General features: G+C 45.7%; 1 protein-coding gene across 7 annotated transcripts in view; it reads right to left on the reverse strand.

Annotated features, from left to right (window-relative positions):
* The window catches only part of sulf2a (sulfatase 2a), a 64,936-nt gene that overhangs the window by 37,492 nt on the left and 5,232 nt on the right, over positions 1-22,212 (reverse strand). For 6 of the 7 annotated variants that reach the window (XM_054784037.1, XM_054784039.1, XM_054784036.1 and 3 more), the window contains exon 2: positions 16,495-16,539. The exons of the other annotated variant lie outside the window; for it this stretch is intronic. The gene's annotated coding sequence lies outside the window, so the exon portion shown is untranslated. The remainder of the gene's footprint in view (positions 1-16,494; positions 16,540-22,212) is intronic. 7 annotated transcript variants of the gene reach the window in all.

Consider the following 22,212-nt stretch of genomic DNA (forward strand, 5'->3'; position numbering starts at 1 on the left):
GAACGGAACAAAGCCCAAGCACCTCCACTGCAGACGGAGTTCTCTCAACATTAAGATTCACACTGAGGCATTCATCAAATCAAACCAAACGCTTACAAACACAACCTCAGATGTCCTTTTTCTTCTATATGCTGGTGCATGCAACAGTAAGGAACTTGGCAGCCACCTTTAAATAACAACGCTGGGTGCTGAATGCCGTTCACTGCGATGCTATCAAGCCAATCCTTCTGCTCATAATCGAGGCTGGCAGGGCTTTGCTTGAGTGTGACTTTGTTCCCATTGGCACGTCTCGCTCTGAACAGAATGCAAAAAAATCTCCAAGGACCCTTCAATTTACCGAGAAAAGTTGGCATTGAGATGTAAATTCATCTGTGTTGTGTGTGGGGGGGGACTGAAAGAACTGCAATTGTCACAACGTTGCCATCCTCCATCCATCACTCTCTGCTCTGCATCACTACGTACCATACTGTCCTGTACAGTTGCTTCATTTATCCCATCGCTACACTATAGGCCTCGTTAGGCTGCAGCGTAGCCTTCAGTGATCGGCCTTCAGTATTGTCTTGATCCTGTTATGCTCTTCGGAGTGAGGAAAGTGTGTGATGTGCAATTCTCTGCCAAAACACTAGGGGCAGTGTTTTCCTGACAACTCTCATTGACTACTGGTAGTTCAGACTGCTGCTGGAGCTGGAACCATTCCTTCTGAAAGAACAAGGCACTTTGACACTTTTATTGTACATGTTGCACCCACACCGGAGGAGTTTTGCAAAGGTGGGCTGTGTGACCCCTGGACCAATCAAGGCACAGGACTCTTTTGTTTTGGCGGATTTAAAAATGGTGCTTTTGGGGAAGGAAATCAGAAATACTGTACACCAGAGCTTTGTGGTCCGAATCGCGGTTGAGACAAGGGTAGAATTCTTGGAGCTGCACACAAAGCTCTGCCGGAGGGTTTGGATGGGGAGGAGCCAGCCTTCCTTGAGGCATGCTCTTGGTCAGTGTTAGGTTGATTACAAGCTACCGGTCGATTGCCAAGGTAGTTTGGGTCGATTGCATAAACGTCACTTATTCATATGCCATCAGTCAGCTGACATTAAGCTCCCCTCCTGATTCGCTCTTGCTCCCCCACGGCAACGGTGAACAGACGTCTCAAACTACATACGGTGATAGATGCAATTTTCATTTTCATTATTCCAATTACAGATAAAGTAACTCAGTGGTAAGATGCTTATATCTATAGCAAATGTTATCCATTCATTTGTAGCAGCTAGTTACGTAGAAAGAAAAGTGTATGTACTGTTTGATGGCTTTGCTTGGTGTCATGAAGTCCACCACAGAAATCAGTGTTTTCTACACGTCTGCTTCTTAAACTATTATTTCAAGATGAAATGGAAAATGTGCCCACTGCTGAAACCTTTCTAATATGTCGCCTTGACTTCAGCTGCATTGTCTTTTGCATCATCATTTTCATTTCTTGTATACAGGTAATGTTTGCTAGCAAATGCTAACTGGACGTAAAACATGAAGTGTGCGTCGTAATGAATTTTACGTAGCTATTTTGACAGACATATAACCGGTACTCACTCACTAGTACACAACTATTGAGGAATTATGTGTCATTATCTTTATTTCCATATTGAATTGAATAGTGAATTACTGAATGATATCAACTATTTTGATGACCTGTAAACTTTGGAAGTGTAAATGTGAAATACTTATCATTAGTATTTAGTATAGTAGTTTACCAGTTACTATAAAACATATAATATATGTATAAAATGTAGGAGATACATCATGTGGACTTGCATGCTTAAAAAGTGCGGGCACCCCTGTAATATACGTATGTATAACGTACATAAATACTCCTATTTAGAAATATGGCAAATATATATGCAGTGGTGTGAAATAACAGGCCACAGTCAACCACAAAACACTGATCATTTATTAATTAATCATTAGAATTCATGTATTTCTTAACAGTCATTTTTAGAAAAACTGCGATGGAGCAAGGGAGCGATGTTCGAACCGTGAAGTGGCGAAGTACAACAGTAATACACGATTATGGTAAAGGGTAAGGATGTTGTCATGTGCATTAACTCCTCAGATAGTTAATGGAATCACTACGTGAAGTTAAAATGAGAGATACTATCTCAACTAAAAAGGTATCAGTAGAAGCTTGTCCACTGCAACATTTTTTCATGGAACCTTTCAGATTCTAAGGGCTTTTGAAACCCTCCACTGCGTTTTCACCAAAATTACCCAGGGAAAAAGGCCAGGAAAGTTCCAGGTAACCTCCAGCATCTTTTTTCAGAAGTCCAGGAACTTGAGTGGGACAGTCTGTGCTGAAGAATGCTGATTAGTGGAAAGCACTTGTGGTGTTTTGGTGGGGTGGAAACACAAACTGCACAGTATTACTGTTGTAATACTGTGGGATTTGGGTGGAAAAGGTCAGAAGTCCTGTGAACAGCTTTCTGTGAACACTGAGCATGCAATGAGGTAACACGCTGTTGCTGTTCTCCAAGAGATTCCACAGAAGATAGACTCATAGCACGGACAAGTCCGAAGTTAACCAGTAACGTCTACCAGCTTATTCACATTCACATTGCCAACGAGCGCTCCTTTCAAAGCTTCTAATGGAAATCCTTCTCAAAAACTTTCCAACAGCTCTCAACAGGACATTTGGAGATACCTCTGGAGGCACCTTGACTTCCTGGTTACAAAATGTAGTCATTGGGAATGACAAGTCAAACGCCAAGGCTGATTTCTCATTCTGTGGCAAGATTGAATTTAGATTTCCTTCAGGTCCTGATAAGCTCGGTACTTTGCAGACATTTTCAGATGACAATCAAAACCCGCATGCCACTTTTCTGCTCCAGTAGGCAGACAGAAAATGCATCATTTCAACTTTAAAAGTGTGACCATGAGATTAGTGCAGCATGTGAATTGTTAAGTGTGGTCTACCTAACAGTATACATTTATGGACGCGTAGGTGGCGGAAGTGCCTTTCCACTTGTTGTGTCCTAAAGAAATGCCCCTTGACACATGTTTCCCTGGCAGTGATGTCAGGTTCTCGGTGTGGTTAGGACCCCAGATGCAGAGGCTTAGAGTTCGTGTGGTAATTCAGAACTTTTAATGACAAAAAGGGCAAGAGAGAGTAGTTCCAAAAACAGAAGGCGATGGTGTTGTGGCAAAAACAGAGACAAAAGGCAAATGAAAATTACACCATGAAGAAAAGTACAAACTCTGGAGTTAGCTGGACGGCAGGGAGGCGGCAGGTCCAAATGGGCATGGAACAACGATTGGTAGCAGAAGCACTCGGGTGTGTTGCCAGCAGAGGCGAAACAATGAACCAGCGGCTGCCAGCTGTGGGTAGTCGGCTTAAATGAGTATTGGGTAATTAGCCACAGGTGTGCCCAGCGTCCCCGCCTCCAGCCCGCTTAAGGTGTAACTGCAACAATAAAGGAGAAACAAGCCAGAAGAAGGCAGGTACCACGCAGTGACAACCACAACAAATGGTAGTCACTAGCACATTGTGATACAGTGAATTCCAAATGGCACCAAATTTGGTGCTTAAGGAGGAATGAAGGAGACCGATACAGAGTTGTTCATTGTTCTGTGTGTGTCCTCTGAACAAATAAAGCACCCGCACGCACGCACACACACACCACAGTAAAGATGATTGACTGGCCAGAATCTGTGTCAGAATAGAGTCACCAATTTGAGGATCCCTTGGTTGGTCAATGGACTCATTTGGCCGTACAAAAACCGAGACATATTTGTGACAATCCTTTTTGTCGGAAAGTGGGGTGTACAACCACGTAACTGGGATAATCACAAAGAAAGATAAAATCTCTGGCACAAAACTCAAGACCACCTGCTTCCAAAATGATGGCAATGGGGGGGCCTACTATTACATGACTACAACATTGTTGTGGCACAACTGGAAGCATGTGGCTGCATAGAAGAGCTTTGGCATAATTGCAAGGTCAAGCTTCTTGCACAGTGTCCAGCAAACCTAATCATGGGCACAAGTGGTTGGAGAACAGCAAATCCCTGCAGCAAAAATCGAATAAATCTCTCCTAGAACAGCGGAGCTGTTCCAACAGTCATCGCTATCATGCCTAAGGTCTTGGAATCCAACAAAAAGAATCATGTGTGGGTGTTCCAATTTCACTGAGCTTATGATGATATAGTCCAACACAGGCCTAACAGATGATGGAAATAATGTGGAAGGCAGCGTAATAAACACATCAATCTATCCATATACTTCTTCAAAAATGGGCACCAGGTAGAGCAGGTCGTCCAGAAACCGGAAGGTTGGCAGTTTGATCCTCGCTCCCTCCACCCAGGCACTGTTGTTGTGTCCCAGGGCAAGACACTTCACACCCCCCCCTTGCCTCGAGTGCTGCACATTAGCGTATGAGTGTTTGGTGGAGGTAGGTGTGATTTCTGTCAGACTACCCCAGGGCAGCTGTGCCTACAGATGTAGTTTACCACCACCAGTGTGTGACTGAATAATGGCTTCACTTCACTGTGAAGTGCCTTGAAAAGCTCTATAAAATCTACTCCATTGTTATTCAATACTGGCATCCACTCTAACCACTTGGTCCCACTGTGTCCTTTACGACGGCCACATTTCACCCAGGCGGTAAGCTAGGTACTGGTTTGGTGGCGTTGTGTCGTGAAACTGTGACCCAAAAAAGAAGCATACATCTTTAAATCATGAATCATCTCTCCACTGTAACACACAGCGCTTATTCAACAAGTGTTTTAATTTTGCTTCCATTCCAAGTAGCACACAAAGCTGGATGTGTCGCTTAGAAGAACAAAGCCTGAATGCTTTTGGCAAAACGAGCTAAAAAACACTGAAACAAATCATTTCATGAATAAAACAACACATATCTGGATGGTCTGGGAGAGATGCTTGCTTGAGATGCTTACAGTGAAGGTCTATCAAACAGTGAGGACGCAAGTAGGGAGTAACTAGTCCCGCCTTCAACTGCTCTGCATTATTGATAGGAACCAAATAGAAACTAAAAGGTCAAGCTAATGTGAAGCAGTTACTCTTTTCATTCCTATTGGAACGCAGAAGTAATTCTACTCAGTCCACCAATCATCTGACATCAGCTTGTGTACATCAAGGCCTTCTCAAAATAGCTTTGTTGAGTAAATAAGCGCCCATGGCCACTATATGTGCAAATATAACCATATAAACACGCTCAGGAGTCAAACTATATTTTTGGAAGGATTCCCGACAATTTAAGAGCCTGGACTACACCCAGACGCAGAAAAGAAATATTAATCATGCTCGTGTGCCATCCCTGCAACTCTGTGATCTGCAAGGTCCATTATCTTTGAAATGGTTTGGACTCTGGAGACAGATGGGATGCTGGATGGAGACTTTACTGGCAAATAAAAAGACGAGGAGGAAAAAGAGACATCAAGGAGCAAAGACAAAGAGAGTGAGAGAGAGAGAACTGAAAGTGAAGCGTATGAGGGTGTTGGTCACCGCTACAAGGCCTGGTAAAGATCTGTTCTCTCTGGAGAACAAAGACGTGTCACAGATTCCTTGGTCTGCTTTGCTGCCTATAAATATTCACCAAACACACGCACTAATGCTGCACCTCAGACATGAAATCTCTCTGACAAAAAGTGAGGGCAAGAGTTAAACACTCTTTGAGTGTGCATGCGTGGATGGATGGATGGACTTGATTCATCTCCAAGAGACATCTCCATGACATATGTGATGTTACACGTATCGGCATCGGTTGTTATCGGAATTGAAAATTGAGAGTTGGACAATATCGGCATAATATTCAACTTTATTCACAAACGGGCCCCCTAACTTGAGGAGCAAGTCTGGTGCCACCACTGGGTCGTGGCTGAGGGGGGAGTGGCATGCCGCCCTTCATAGTGATGTTGCACAGTAACTTGATTGATGTTGAAGTCTATTTCATGGAATCCAACATGAGAGGTGCTCTGGAAATGAGCCAAACATAAACGTAAAAACAAACAAACAAAAGCGGACCACACAACCAACGGGCCAACAAGAGTACTCCTGAGTGTTGACAAGAAAACATTCATTAATGTCTTCATAAAGAACTTCTTAAGCAGGACTTATGAACAAATTTGTTCTTAAGAACGGCTTGTGAGTGAGGCCCAATATTCCTAAATCTATGACCTTTTACTTGGGGTAAACCTGACTATGTGATAACAACAACTTGTCCAACTTAGACCTCATTTCTTATTTCAGGACTCCTTACACTCGTTGTTTTGAAGTTTTTGCAGTTTTGCATGAAAGTATCAAGATGAGGGGTGCACACACGTACGTATGAAAGGACCAAGTCACATGACCTACCTGCTACCATCATATTTGTTTACCATTTGACTCCACGCATCTGAGATATAAATACAATCCAGTGTACTGTATGTTGGTGTACCTTGCATCCATTACTGCATGAAGCCATATTTACTGCACATTACAACTCTTTCCAGTATCTGTCATGTATGTGACGCCTTGCACTGAATGGATGTTAGACTTTTGCAGCACTTGTACGCAACTGCGTGGTCATGCATGTGTCAGAAAAGATAAGATGCCAGATTGGCTGTCCTGCATGTCAATCAAGTCACATATCATAGTGCCGATGGCTGGTAGGCTGACGTCTATCTTTTCTAATGCCATGCGGCCCACCCGATGGGTACCCCTGATCTCTGTTCTTCATAACTGTAGCGACTATCTAGTCCTACCCTTTTAGTGGCTCCTGGGTGCAGGGAATCTTGGTCATGAGACGCTCCGCATAAACATATAGTCCCGTTTATTGCACAATGTTGTGTGTATGGCGCGTGTGGAGGTATGGTGCAGCAAGCATGAGTGGCGCCGATTGTCCAGGTGCGTCTGTACGTCATGAGCGGTAAAAACTGTGTGACCTCCCGTCACCCCAGCCCGTGCCCTGTCACTTCCGCACTTACGTGTGTGCCTCCATACCGCCACCGGTGGTCAAACTAAATAAGCGAGCCAATTTCAGCAAAAGAAGGCGTACGGTAAACAGATGGCTCCTGCAACAACGATCGTGGTCGGCCGCCATGTTTTTCCTACTTTCCATCTAACCACACTGATTTCTGGCATTCACACTTGTCTGCTCTGCTGTTCCGCTGTTTCCAGCAGCAACCAAGCGGCATGTAGTGCGAACGTGGTGGTCTCGGGCAAGGGTCCCCGGCAAGGTCGCGACATTTACCCCTCCTCCTGTGCAACCCAGTGGTGCGCTCCAAGAGAGCCCAAAGAGAACACAGAGGTGGAAAAGAAAACACAAACAGAGCCCCGATTGTCCCCGACTTGGGGTTAGCACCCACCCCCCCTCAACTGCCGCCTCTTTGGATTAAAGAAGGAAGAAAAAGCGAACTTTTGTAAATAGGTAAGTGTTTTCACATCAGAATGTTGATAGAATATCGGCCTGCTTTGCAGTCTGCACATGTCCGTGCCTCGCCTGTCCTATTGTGGTTTAGATAAGCAGCCATTTGTGGTACCTTTGACAGAGCGGCCCATGGCCCGCTCCTTTGAGACGGGCTTGACAGCTGAAACAAGTGAGCAAGCTGGTGGACAGGACAGCCTACTGAGTGATGGCTGTTTCTTACTGGCACGTACTTCCAGCAGCCAAAGCCCTCCTACAGTGAATCACATCTCGGCTAAATGGATTACAGACAAATCAGTCGGGGCTCATTGTTCGTCTCATCAAACCAATCCACAAAGTCAATGCACTTCTGTGTGACTTTGCACTGCTGAAGCGCTAATGAGCAATCAGGCATGTTATGATTTGTTCAACACGATATCTCAACAAAAGAGTTGGACCATTGGGAAATAGATGCTTGATCTGGCCACCATTGTTGTTGCTGTCATGTAACTATAAAGCCCTTTGATGTGTTTTTATTTATCGTCACAACAATCTAATTAGCACCTGCAGGCTAACACTAGAAGTCCCAGGGTTTTCTTACCACGTGGTTTAAAATGAATAACTAGGTAACTTACAATTACCGACCTGTGTTTCGTAAACTCAGCCATTACCTGCCAGATGATGACTGATTCTCAGAATATACAGTATTAGCATATTAGTTCACGACGCTATTAGCCTCCTCATTTTTCTTGCCAAACTTTCAGCCAAACTTTCGAGCATCTTGAAATTGGCCGGCTTCTTCTTCGTTGGTGTTATGCTGGCATTTTTCCAGTCAGGGGGCTGGTCAGACATCGAAAGCAGGAATCAAAATTTTTTAAAATGAACGTGAACGATCCCGGGAGAATCGGAATGTTAGTCCCGGTTCCCATCGATGCTCGATGGCCAACCCCAGTCACTACCCCTTGATCACTTGTGCCTTCTAAACCCAGACGTGGGTTCATATAATCAATGAACTGTGTGTGTGGGGGGGTTGGGGATACATCGTGTGCTGCATGGAAGAATCTTGTTAGCTTCACTGACATTCATATTGTTTCCAGTGTTCACTGTAAATGTGCGTGCAATATGTTGCACTTAAAAGCCTTCAGCCTCCTGCCTCCCCGAGCTGAACTTGGTCGTCTGATGGCAAGCCTATCACATGACCTATAGCGTGTACCATGACCGGTATAGTGCAGCACATGATTTCACCCAGCATCCCTTCAACAGAGGAAATCACCGTGCTGGCGGGAAGTTACTGTTCAACGATGGACGCTCACTCAGATTCATTCAAATCTTTGACCACCCGAAGGCCATCACTATGCGCTCTGAGGGCGTTATGAGTGTCTTCTCTGGTGTTAAGCGTACCGGTGGGGGTTGGAGGGCATCCATCACTCCTTCACTTTTTGCTCCCCATCCGTTTGCTGTTCTAACCCCCCAGCTTGGCTAGCTAGCTTTCTGTGGGACCTTTTGTCATGGGATTAATGGGGTTTTAGACACACACACACACACACCTATTGGAACCGCATGGGGGGTTAAGGTTGGAGCACAGAGGGGAGACTTTGGCACTCTGTTCATATTACAGAGGCTCTCTCCGCAAGGCTACTTATATTTCCTCCACGTGGTTGCTTAAAGAACGCCACAGAGACCGATTCAGTCAATGAGGCCTTCCCAGCGGGGATTTTGGGAGATGCATCCCAAGATGGGGCAACTTGCAAGCTCAGCTGATTTGTTTGTGATGGGTCTTGAAATGACAGCAAAAGGCCTGAGATAAAAGCAACTACAGTCAAGTTACAAAGCATACATTACGTCTGGATTCATCTCTCTCTCCCCTGCGCAGACGGCCCATCTGTCTGTCCTGACCTGTGTTTGGGGACCATGGGGGAGCCTAAGTGGCCCTCAAAGGGGGTCCTTGGCACGGTGCCCACCCTGCAATGACAGTGAGGCTTGCCAAACAGCTCAGACTCGCTGCGGTGCTGCAGTATTGATGTCGTATTGGGTCGCAGAGGCCTTGGCAGGCTTTTAATTAGCGCTCTGATTGATCAGGTGGTCGTCGTTCGTTATCCCTTTACGACGGACAGTTCTTATTGGCTGTTTCCAAAGGACTGAGTGTCCTCTGATGTAGATCAGCGGACACTCAGAAATCTCATGCATGTAGCGCACACACAGACACACCAAACGGACGCATGGATACAAGTAGAAGTGGGTGCCAACTGCTAAACACAGCAGTTCTTTAGTCACAACTCCATTTGTTGGCACGAGTTGGTCACTACCACAGACTAAGGATGCCCCCATAGATCGGCCACCGATCAGTATCGGATGATTTCCGTAAAAAATGGCAAGATCGGTATATGCCGATAAATGCCTTTCAATGCCCATCATCTGTGGCTAGCACTACTACAGTCCACAGCGACCCTTTGGTGCAGTGCAGTCTTGCCCCAACAACACTGTGGAGAGTAGAGGTTGTAGTTTGTAGTCCTTTAGAGACGATGTATGGAAACATAAAGGCTGAAGTGCCTTTCTTGCTTCTTGCATCCCTAATTCTGTAATGCTTGCAGTTTTACTGTGTTTTTGTGTATTGTTTGTATGATTGTTACGTGATAGTGGAGGTACTACAGTACAAGATGGATTGGGTTGCTTAAGTCCCCACTAAAGGCCTCGGTACGAAATGCCCCACCCACCACTGGAAAATGCATATGTTACATACTGTATATGCAACATTGTTGAATTTAACAAGCCATTTCGGCAAATATGGTGCCTCATGTAGTTAATACTTTAGACCAGGAGATGGCGGACATCTGTAACTTCCATCTGAGCAACATTTGTGGCCGTTTGTATGCAAATTGTAAACGTTTATAGACTTTGAAGCCCCTTGTGCGTGCGGCAGCGCGTCCACTCGCCATGACGGTCCACATGCAGCATACTTGAGGCCATGCTTTGCTAAACCGTGTTCGGGGTGGCGGGAGGGGGCGTGGTGAGTTGTCAAAACACCACTAACGGGAGCGGGGGAGTCAACAAATGTCAAATGTCAACAAAAAGTGGAAATAGCATACGTGGTACGGTCTGCAGGAGAGTCTTCTGCAAAAATAGACGGCTGATAGATATGACCTGAGAATACAATGATCTGGAGGAGTGGAAGGCAATCCTTTAGTAGATACTTGATATCTATCTAAGTCATAATAGCCGTTCAAGATCCCGCTGCAAATGACGATGATGCTGGCAGGGTTTGACATTTTGATGAGATGGTGTCGTGGGGACAGGGATCTGACCAATTCTGAACCTGGTGACGTCATGATATGCAAATTAAATGAGGAAATTTACTCCCGTCATGTTTGTCATTTTATCACAAACCATCCGACAGCCACAACCTTTTGAACTGGTAACGTCAAAAGTGGAAAAAAGGGTTAAATAACTAATGAATGTTATTTAACAATATGTTAAGGAGTAGTTACATTTATTTGACATTACATTGACTTAGATTGGCTGTCTTACACTTACAGCTGGACCTTTGACGTGTGGGAAAGAGGGGCCAGCACTGTAAAGGAAGACATATGAAACTTCTGATCAACGTACTTATCGGGGGAACTAGCAGAGATGAAATAATACAAGAGAAGGAAAAAGGACAGAGCACCAGCCTGCCAGCCACCTTTCAGTCCCTTTACTCCACCTGCTTCCCCACAGGGGCTCACAACGGGACAACAGGGGAGGTCTTTGGGACTCCTATTAGCCATCTATTAGACTGCTGTCAGAAAGGAAGCCAACTGTCACCCCTCCCGTGGTTGCAATCATGACCTCCTGTCCGACTGCACCCCCTTGGGATCTATGGCAGGAAAGTAGTGGGACGGAGGTAGAAATGAAAGCCCTGCTCGGTTCTCAAGGGAGAGGACACTGTGATGACTTTTCTGTGGTCTTTAGTGGCCAAGCCGCCCTGGCTTCCAAAGTGGTGCTGCTGATTGGTCAGACCCAAATGGGAGCTGAAAACGCTCAAGTAGAAAATTCAATGGATTAGCACGGGTGGAAAAGGTACACACACTCACCCAGCAGCCTACCTCGCTCTGCCCCAACCACCTCACACTCGACAGGAAACACAGAGGCTTGATCCAATTCATCACCCTTGTGTCACAATTAATGTCAGTACGCTTCTGTTTGGGTAATAGTGTGAGGAGTGCACCTGTCCACGAGCTCCACAACATCGACCCCCTACACCTTCTAGCGCAGCATTGTCATTCATCAGCTCCTATGGAACATTAAACATCACACGGGACAGGGGCTTAGCCAGCCTTCTGAGCACCTGGAGATGAAAAGGAACCTTTAACCTTTTACTGGGGATCACGGTGAGCAAGAAGGTCAATCACATTCATGAGAAAAGCGCCGTGGATGAACGTGGTATAACACGGGGTCCATGGTTGTGAAGTGGAAAGGCATTGAAGAGAAGTAGGAATGCACATGACATGGCCTATAAATCATGCATTAAGCAGACAGGAGAGGGATGGGGATACATTTGGGGATATATTTCTCAACAACAGTGTACAGTGACGACCTCCATCGCGTCACCTGTCTTTGTGTAATTCCTCGTTAAAGAGCGCCGTCAAAAGCTATTCATGAAAAGACCTTAACGGTGTCATAACTGAGGAAGGGTCTCTTTTCTGTCCATTGTAAAGACGGACAGCTCAGTACTGCACGTATGGGACCCACTTAATCCGTCTATAAAGCCTTCTGAAAAAGCCTCCAAAAAGCGCTCCATTTCCACATCATGTGACGCACATATTAACCAAGCTACAGCAACAACCAAGCTAGCGACTAGCTTCACCACAGACTGGGCCGCAGCGCGTCAGCGTCGCGCTCACAACGCTTCAGACCACTCCAAAAAGGTAAGGCTACATATTTGCTATGGTTTTATTTCTGAGTTTGGAAAAGGCAATACTTGGTGTACGCGTTCCTTCCTACATTGCTATGTGAAATCAATGAGTACTTTGAAGTTCTGGTAATAGTAATAATCATGGATTAGATGTGATAGCACTTTTCAAGGCACCCAAAGCGCTTCACAATGAAGTGAAGCCATTATTCAGTCACACACAAGTGGTGGTAAACTATATCTGTTACACAGCTGCTCTGGGGTAGTCTGACGGAAACATGGCTGCCAATTGGCACCTACGTCCTCTCTGACCGCCACCAAACATTCATTCCCATTCACACACCAGTGTGGGCAGCACTGGACGCAAGGGGGGTGAAGTGTCTTGCCCAGGGACACGACGACAGTGACTGGGTGGAGCGAGCGAGGATCAAACCGCCAACCTTCCGGTTTCTGGACGACCTGCTGTACCTCCCGAGCCAGAGCTGCCAAAATGAATGGGCAAAATCTGGCAAAATAGTGTAAGTATTCCATGTTATCTTGGAAGTACGAGTCACGACAGGCTCACAGCATGGATAGACAACCATCAAACCTTGTTAGAGCTTTTTCATAGCAGCCTTTGTAGGCGGCATAGGTGTCTCCCATTACGTGCGGTACCGAGCCGTCTGTTTTTATCTGTTTTTACATCTTTAGAAGGCAACGTTCCAAAAAAGTGCAGTTTTCCTTGAAGTTAACGTCGAAGTTGTTAAAAAAGTCAAATATTTTTGGATGCTCAAATACACACCCTCCCTTGCCAGTAAAGAGGCGACTGATGACACCGATAATGAGCTGTCTAGAGTCCGTGTTGGGCCTCAGGAGCCTGCCAAGCGGCCTCTCAGCATGCGGGGCCGCAGGCTGGCACGCTCACAGGGGACCTTCGCTGGGGTGCCGTCCCGGGCACCGTGCCCGTTGTTGACAAAGCATGGTATCGCCTGCTGTCAGGCCATTATGTGCGCGCCAGGCGGAAGGAATCAATTAGGCTGAGCTCACAACACAGCACAGCACTTTAATATTTGACTTGTAATCAGTGGAGCGTGGAAGCAAGCTGGCACTTCTAGTCTTGCTGATGTAGAAAATGAGGGTCAGAAAAGGGGCCCCGTCGTGCTCAACAACGTGCATCACATGCATCAGTGAGGAGGTGAGAAATAGCCTCAAACACCAAGCTGGGGAAAGAAGCTCACAGGATATGAAAGCACATCACAGACATGGAAGGAACGGGGCAAAGATAGAACATAAACAAGCTGATGTTGACTGAAGTGATGAGGCCTTCACATCAACTGTGCCTTTGAAAGACTTTTCTGATTGGAAGGTTTTTGGTTTTCCTTCTGCACTGCTGAAGGCCCCTGCCATGGCGAAGAGGAGGAAGAAAGAGAAACGGGAATGCTGTCCTCACGACGGGGTTGTGAAGACCTCAAACAGAATAGCTTACCAAAGACACGTCACTCACCTGTCGACTCGTGCTAATGTCACCGGGACACGAACAATCAAAGTTCTGCCGCCTCGAGTGATCGGCAAAGAAAAGACGAAAGATGCCCCCCCCCCCCAAGTTAGCATGTGTTTTTGCTTTTTCTGACTACTTCTGTGAACTAGTTTTATAACGCCTCTGCAAATGAAGACATGATAGCTGTTTGGTTCATGTCTTTTTTTATTTTCAAGCACAGAATTGACTAAATGAACAAAAACATAAATATGAGGCATTCAGAGGACGCATTCAAAACATGATATGCAGCATTCTACACTGACCACTAGGTGTCAGTAATGAGACAACAGCCCCGCAGGAAGTATGCTGTCCAGAATAAAACAACAAGGAACTCTCCCAATGCTAACGTGTGAGTCTATGTTATGTCTTATTTATGTCTAATATGTCTTATTTTCTGCCTCCAATATTGGGTAATATCGGGTGGCAGTGGCCGGCATGCAACATTGTTGTGGCACAACTGGAAGCATAGAAGAGCTTTGGCATAATTGCAAGGTCAAGCTTCTTGCACAGTGTCCAGCAAACCTAATCATGGGCACAAGTGGTTGGAGAACAGCAAATCCCTGCAGCAAAAATCGAATAAATCTCTCCTAGAACAGTGGAGCTGTTCCAACAGTCATCACTATCATGCCTAAGGTCTTGGAATCCAACAAAAAGAATCATGTGTGGGTGTTCCAATTTCACTGAGCTTATGATGATAGAGTCCAACACAGGCCTAACAGATGATGGAAATAATGTGGAAGGCAGCGTAATAAACACATCAATCTATTGATATACTACACATACTTCTTCAAAGATGGGCGACAGTGGCTCAGGAGGTAGAGCAGGTCGTCCGGAAAGCGGAATCCTTGCTCCCTCCACCCTGGGCACCCCCCTTGCGTCCAGTGCTGCCCACACTGGTGTGTGAATGGGAATGAATGTTTGGTGGTGGTCAGAGAGGACCACCACGCCTACCGCCAACCGGTAGCCACGTTTCCGTCAGACTACCCCAGAGCAGCTGTGGCTACAGATGTAGTTTACCACCACCAGTGTGTGAATGAATAATGGCTTCACTTCATTGTGAAGCGCTTTGGGTGCCTTGAAAAGCGCTATCAACTTGGAATCCATTATTATTATTGTTATTACTAAGATTAATGGGAGATTAAAGGTGACTATAGGGGTGTTATTTCACGTCCAGAGAGCTCTGATAATGTTAAAAAACAGGTTTTCTATACTCTAACTACAGAAATATGTTTAGAAAGCCCAATAGTTGAAAGCATCGAGCATGAAATACAGTATGTGCTGTTATTGGCTTGTTCAGTGCAGAAAGAGGCTTTACAGCCCAAAGCCTTGACAAGTGGACGCTGGTTTTCAGCCATTGGTTTACTGTATAATCCCCAACTCATTCATTCTCATACGTTTGTATTTTTTTGTTCACACGCAACCCTCTCCGCAAGATCATTCATTTGGGTCTTTACATGTCTTCCCAATTAGCATACGTATGGGCTTGAGGGCCGCAGAGAGGGGATGTGCTGGGACCACTACACAGCTGCACCATCACAGAAGCATCCAAAGGAGCTGACAATCAGCCTTCTCGCGCTTCTTTGTGCTAATCACTGTCAGCCAGATGATGAGGTGATGATGCGGAATCTGCATGACGCCTCGCTTGTCTCTGGATGTGATGAACTGATCCCCACGGTGAAAAGAATGTGTTGATGCATATTGTATTGTTTGCTTCAACCAATTAACAACAGCAAGAACACTCAAGCCATCCTTCCTCAGACGGTACATTCGATCACCACTTTATTAGGTACACGCGCACAATGTAAAGCTCTCTAACACAAAGAGTTCTGTCAGAACTTTGGAAGAGTACAAACGCTGATGTTTTTACTGACACTGACATTATCTTGGTAAACGTCTGGATTGTATTAGATGTAGTTGATGTAGTGCAGTGGTCCCCAACCACAGGGGCCGGGGCCCAGTACCGGCCGAACTGGGCCGAGGAAACCTTTCAGGCCCAATGATAAAAAAATGCAAATGCACACCCAAAAAAAATACGATGATGAATGGATGGATGGGACCACCAGTGTGCGTCCAGACGCTCACATCTTCGCTGTCTCTGTGCATGAAAACACGTCAGCAAGATGGCCGCAGCGCTCCGTGGCAGAGGAAGACGCGAGGGTCTTCATCACATGCACAAGAACGGAGAGGCGAGAGCGCGCAGACAAATATAACGCCGAGCCATCTGTGAGGTCTGATTTCTTTGAGGAGGTGTTTTTGTGATGCAAATGTGTCTCTTTTCAACACATATTCTTTGGAGAAGACAAACTCTTTTCCTAAATGACCCCAACAAGTAAGAGGAACTACGTTCCTCCTCACGGATCTCTGACCAGAACCGGACTTAGGGGAGCAAGTGGTGGTGGTGGTGGTGGTGGTGGTGGTGGTGGTGGGGGTGGGGGGTGGGGGGGGGGGGGGGGGTAATTTAAATGTTGATGTACTACACTGCTGATGGGGGTGTCATACAACTTCATAGCAAACAAACACAACTATCCCTTTAACTTTTCCCCATCATACGACACCCCCGGCCCATAGCACTCATCATAAATCAATCGAAACATGTATCATCATGTGATCGGTATCGGTATCAGCTGATTCCGCTCATGGAAGGTTGGTATCGGAAATTAACTAATTGATCACATTTCCTCGTTATGTCATGTGAACAAAAAACCTACCTGACTCAAAACGAAGCAGGCGTCCTCTGCTTTGGATTCCACCCCCTGTGGAGCAAACAAAGTCCAGAATGGATAAGTACTTGTATCATATACACGTTGTCATTCTCAGCATGTTTTATACTGCAATCTCCTTCTGGATCATCCCTCTCTCTCTCTCCACCCCAACCCTAAGCAGCCCAGATGCTACTAATCATCATCAGCACTCCTTCCTGACATCACTGCAGATCTTCAGGAAACACAGGAAGCATCCTGACAGTGTTTGACAGTTTAGGTTGAAAAGATGTTGACTGAGATTTGAGAGAAGTGCAGCGATCAGCTGATATCTGCCGTATTTATTATTTACAACACGTAGCGGCCAGATATTCCGTACTGCCTATAACGTAACTACTGTGGGCTGAAAGTATCGCACTGCACAACACGCGTTTTACGAAATAAGATGAAAACGCTAACATACATCCTTGGTTCTTCAAGTTGAAAATGAGGATTTTGCCCAAAATAGAATTGCTTTAAAGATGATGTATGACTGTTAAATACTGCAAAGCAGCCCTGCAGGTAAAACACCGTTGGACTGACGCTGTATTTTACATTGGACAATTGGGAAGTGACAAGTCACCTTAAAGCTACCAATCACTCTTTTGAGGACAGCGAGGTAAAGATTTTGGCCAAAGAAAACAGATGGTTTGAAAGAGGAGTAAAGGAAGCTATTTTTGTCAAACAACAGAACCCATCATTGAATCGGAATGGTGGTTTGAGGTTTAATTTGGACCCTGTGTTCAGCAGGTTACTGAGACCAAAACCCACAGCTCTTAGTCTTGCAAATGAGGTGAAGCCAGGGCCGAGCCAGAACAATAGATGCTAACAAGCCAGTATCAGAGTCGTTCATACCCAACTCAGGGAGCGACACTTCCCTTTTATCTGAGGTGCTAATAGCAGGATAGGATTATACCACTACTCCGCCCAGGCTTAGTGTAAGGAACCAATAGGAGGAGGGTGTTGGCACACCAATTCCGCCCACTCTTACTGTATTTAAGGCCTAGGCTACCAGCACTTATTAGTTTGCTGACGAAGCTCTTCGGATGAGGAGCAAAACGTCCGACACCTTCTTCACAGAAGTACAGATGACGTCTCAAGAAGCCTTTTCCTCGATGGACAACTCCTGTACGACTGAGAGCCTACACAGACTAACTGAATACATTTTTCCAAATCCAATTTCATCTGTGCCGGACACACAACACTGTTAACACAAAACACTTTGACTAGAGAACAACGATAGTTGGACATACAGGAAACAATTTGCAATGCATACAAATACACATAAAAGACGAACATGACGGATCAATTAACATTTAACGTCACTTTTCCCTTGTTTGAAGACAAAGGGGGTCAGGACGAGCAGCATCCACACAGATGACAACTGCACACGTTGCTGTTACTTCTTAAATTCATGAGTGTTCCTCACCTTTTTGATGAAAATTGCAACTCTCCTTGGCTTCATTGTGGATCATTTCTCATTAAGAAAAGCAGACACTGGTTTAACTGTGCTAGTTAGCAAGTAAACTGGCGATGGAACTTCCATTCTGACAGCATGCTAACATGCTAACGTTTTGGGGGGCATAATATGAACTCACTTTTTTATTCAGTACCAAAGACATATTTATACATTTTTATATTTTATATATATTTTTTATAATCCCAAACGCCCGATCTCAACAACGCATTTATAGGTCTTTTACATTTTTTTGCATGAGAGGCAAAAAGAGGTGATGACGCAACTCCCCATTGATGCGTTTCACTTCCGAGCACTTTTAAGCCGTTTTTTCTGGCAGAAGTGCAATTGATAAGATAAGGCTCGATCGCGTTAACGGACAAATCACACATGACAGCAAGGAGGAAGTGAGAGAGCGCGGAGGAGTGTAGCATGCAGAAGGTTACACATTGTAGGGACATTTTAACCCACACGCGTGAACACATGCACACGCATCCATCCATCCATCTTCTATGCCGCTCATCCTCACTCGGGTCGTGGGGGCATGCTGTAGCCTATCCCAGCTGACTTCGGGTGAGAGGTGGGGTACACCCGGGACTGGCGTCCAGCCAATGGCAGGGCACATATAGACAACCAATCACATTCATACCTATGGACCATTTAGAGTCTCCAATGAAGCTAACATGCATGTTTTTGGAATGTGGGAGGAAACCGGAGTACCCAGAAAACCCCCACACACACACGGGGAGAACATGCAAACTCCACACAGAAATGCCCAACGGAGATTCAAGCCCAGATGTCCTGAATGTGTGGCCAACATGCTAACCACTTGGCCACCGTGCGGCCCCATAGTTCAGTTCTAAATGTGAAAATTGCAAATACTGTCGTTGATGGTGTTATATTTGTAAAGAAATGGTTATTTTTTTAGTGTTTTTGTGTTGTTTATGTTGGTATAGTTGTTTAGATATTTGAAGCTGTCATAAAACCAAAAGGTATTTGTGTCCAAGGGAAAGTTCTGCTTGAAATGTTGTATGTTTTGGGGGTCGTCTCTGACGCCTACGTTCTCTGCCAGTGCATTCATGGTAGTCAGAACACACACGTCTGCATGTTTGGTTTTGGGTTTAGACTATCAGGCATCCTCTTTATTGTTTTGGACTAGATGTCACAAAGACCGTTTGTTGTCATCTTTTCCATTGTACTGCTTCCCTCTGTCTGCACGTCTCCATTTGCCTCAGGTTGTCAACCTGCAAGCTCCGAGTGAAGCCATGTTGACAGGAGTGGGACGGTTCTGATTGGACAGGCATCAGCGTCTAACATGCGAGCTGAGCCGACTCTACTGTGGTATCTCCATCAAACCCCCGTTTGGGTCCTGTTCTGTTGACAGGTTTTGCACAACGTATGTGGCATGTGCAGCAGGGCTAAGAATACGCCCGAGAGGCGGCTAAGCTAGCATACACGGCACGTTGCTGCCAAGGCACGTCCGTGTTCCCAGCTGCTCTCTGTCCGGGCTGGTCCTGCCAACCACTCACGGGCATCTAAAGAGAGGTGCGTGGACACCTGTGCCCGCCAGTCCATCCGTGCATCTGGAACTCTGACATCCAATAAGATCATCAGCCTTCATCAAAGCTCGCTTTATTGCGCGGCTCTTGTTTCTGGATCACACCGCTGAGCCGAGGACACAAGAATGAGATGTGGTTTATTTTGACGGGATTATGTGACATCCGCGTTAGCTTGGGACTCCCAGCTAATGCGGAGGAGACAGACTTTCCGTTTGTCTCAGAAAGTATAAAAGTATAAATACGAAGAAGAAGAAGAGAGGCTGTGGGCGACATTGTCATGTGACAAGCATGACAACTGAGAGAAAATGACACCTGGCCTTGTCCTTGATGTGAATAAGTGCACCACACCTCAACAAGAGAGATGGCCGTTACACCGGGGAAGAAAATGAGGAGAAAGTGATTATTTTTAGCAGCAGAGCAAAAATACAGCGGGGGTTCATTTCATATTTCTCCTAATGTGGGCGCTCCTGTGCATTCATCTCTCACCTTTCATTAGCGTTACACTCTTGCCATAAAATGAGCACGTTTATTCATGAACAGAGAAAAGCTACTGACTTGATTCCCCCAGGACTGCTTTGTGTCTGTCCAGGCTGATCCAGATTAAGTTGGGGGGGGTTAACAGGCAGGAACCCCGGGATTGTCTTTTCTTTGATTGTCTGCCTTCTCATCTGGTGGGAGGCAGATTGATTTCAGTGGGCTGGAACCCCTGGACCGCTCCTATTGATCCCTCATCCCGAGGCTGCCTCTTCTCCAATTAAGAGTTCACTAAGCCGCCGCTATGGAGGACTCCTAATGAATACCAAGTCCCCACCAACACCTTCATGTTGCTCTTGCAAGGCTGCCCGTCTCAATGCTGGTGGTTTTTGATGACGGGACAGGAATCTCACTGTTGGTTCAGTTTAAGCATGTTGTACTTCCCGTACATCCCTGAGAAGGAATCTCTTCACCAGAAGCCACATTTCAGGGATTAAAGCAACTTTGGGATGAGTGTCAGGCAAAGTAGAGCCAAAGTAGCAGGGGGTAAGAATGAGATGAAATACAGACAAAGCTGTAAGGGCACAGAGGAAGAGCTTTTGTTTTGGTTAGAGAGGCAGGTTGATTTGGGAGTAGGATGAAGTCTGCCAGACTGTCATTTCATGCTCTTCCTGTGCACAAATACTGCACGCTCGTTCAGTTGCAGGTCACATGTACCCCTGATGCACATGGTTTTAAACCTGTGGTGGAGTGAGAAAATCCAATTTCAGAGATCTGTAATTCCGTAAACCTTATTACGGCAACACAATGTTGCACCCTGAGGCGTGGAGGCGTGGAGGCGGGTTGAGGCTGTGACTGGGCTCAACACGGGCGCAGGCAGGGTGACGGACACAGAAATGGAAGTTAGTTGGAGGGAGGAAAATCAGGGAAATGTGGAACAGCACAATTGCGTTGTGGCACAAAGACAAGGAAGACTGAAAGGAGCTAAGACGAGCAGCTCAGCTTCCGAGTAAAGGTGCTGTTTCTTCACATAAAGAACACCACCGCTGGCTAGCAGGTGCGACCTATAGCGGCTTATAAAGGTCGATATTGGTCACAATTCAAAGTTCAACTTGAAAAATGATTGGCCTTCATGGCTTTCACTCATGTCCTTTCACTTCATGTCCGGCGCGTGTGCACGTGCACATCAGCAATTTAGGCTGGCTGTGCGGCCACGACGGGCTGTATGGTCGACGTATGAATGAATGAATGTAAAATACTACATTCACAGTTTGAATGCTTGCATACCTCATTGCTCTGTATTTGTATTTTACTTCATTTTTATGCTTGAAAATGCTTCGTTTGGGAACAAAATATATACAATTTGCTTCAGTGTGCATATATTTGGCCAACCACAAAATGATGATTTATGAATTCATAGAAGTTTTAAAAAACTGGGATGGATTGAAGCCGTGACATTCAAACGGCTACTGGATGTGTCGAAGGAACACTTCAGTGTAAAAAACCCCACACTGTACGGTGTTCCTTCGCTCCATCGTGGTTCACCTTTCACAAACTCCCTGTATCGTTTTTTTTTTACAGCGTGTGAACGCTGTTACTGGCCCTTTAAGAAGAAGTGCATTGTGGGAAGTTGAGTGGTGTAGTTCTGTGCTTTAGCTCGAGGTGGCAGTGTCTCTCTATTCTCTCTCTTCTGTCTGCATCGCCCATCGCGTCTTCTGCATCCTGATTGGCTGTGGACCATTGTCAATCAATCTCCTTCATGTCGTGTCTTGTTGTGGTCATGGCTAACAAAGGAGCTAACCGTGTGAGCTGTTTGCTAACCGCCAACACTGTAAACAGAAGAAGCTAACCGTGTGACTCTGAACACTCTAATGTCGACAAAACGTTGCGCATCCAAAAGGCAGAGGAAGATGCTAACCATCGCACAAAAAGTTGGACTTGTGGACATGCTGAAGGAAGGCAAAGTTACGCAGCTGCAGGGTGCCATTAAGGAATACTGTAAATCAATCTTCGGCTCACGGAGGAGGATGAGGAGGAGGAGTAAAATACGACCGCAGGTGCAATATGTTTTAACAAGGATACAAAAACGCTACACGGAAACAGCGAACACGAGGCACGGGGAGTGAAATACGCGTGAGTCACTTCATCATTTCTTGTGTCCGAGCTCATAGGTTGATCATTCAAATTCAAACGATGACA

Source organism: Dunckerocampus dactyliophorus, chromosome 8 (assembly GCF_027744805.1).
Source record: "Dunckerocampus dactyliophorus isolate RoL2022-P2 chromosome 8, RoL_Ddac_1.1, whole genome shotgun sequence".
Classification (NCBI taxonomy): domain Eukaryota; kingdom Metazoa; phylum Chordata; class Actinopteri; order Syngnathiformes; family Syngnathidae; genus Dunckerocampus; species Dunckerocampus dactyliophorus.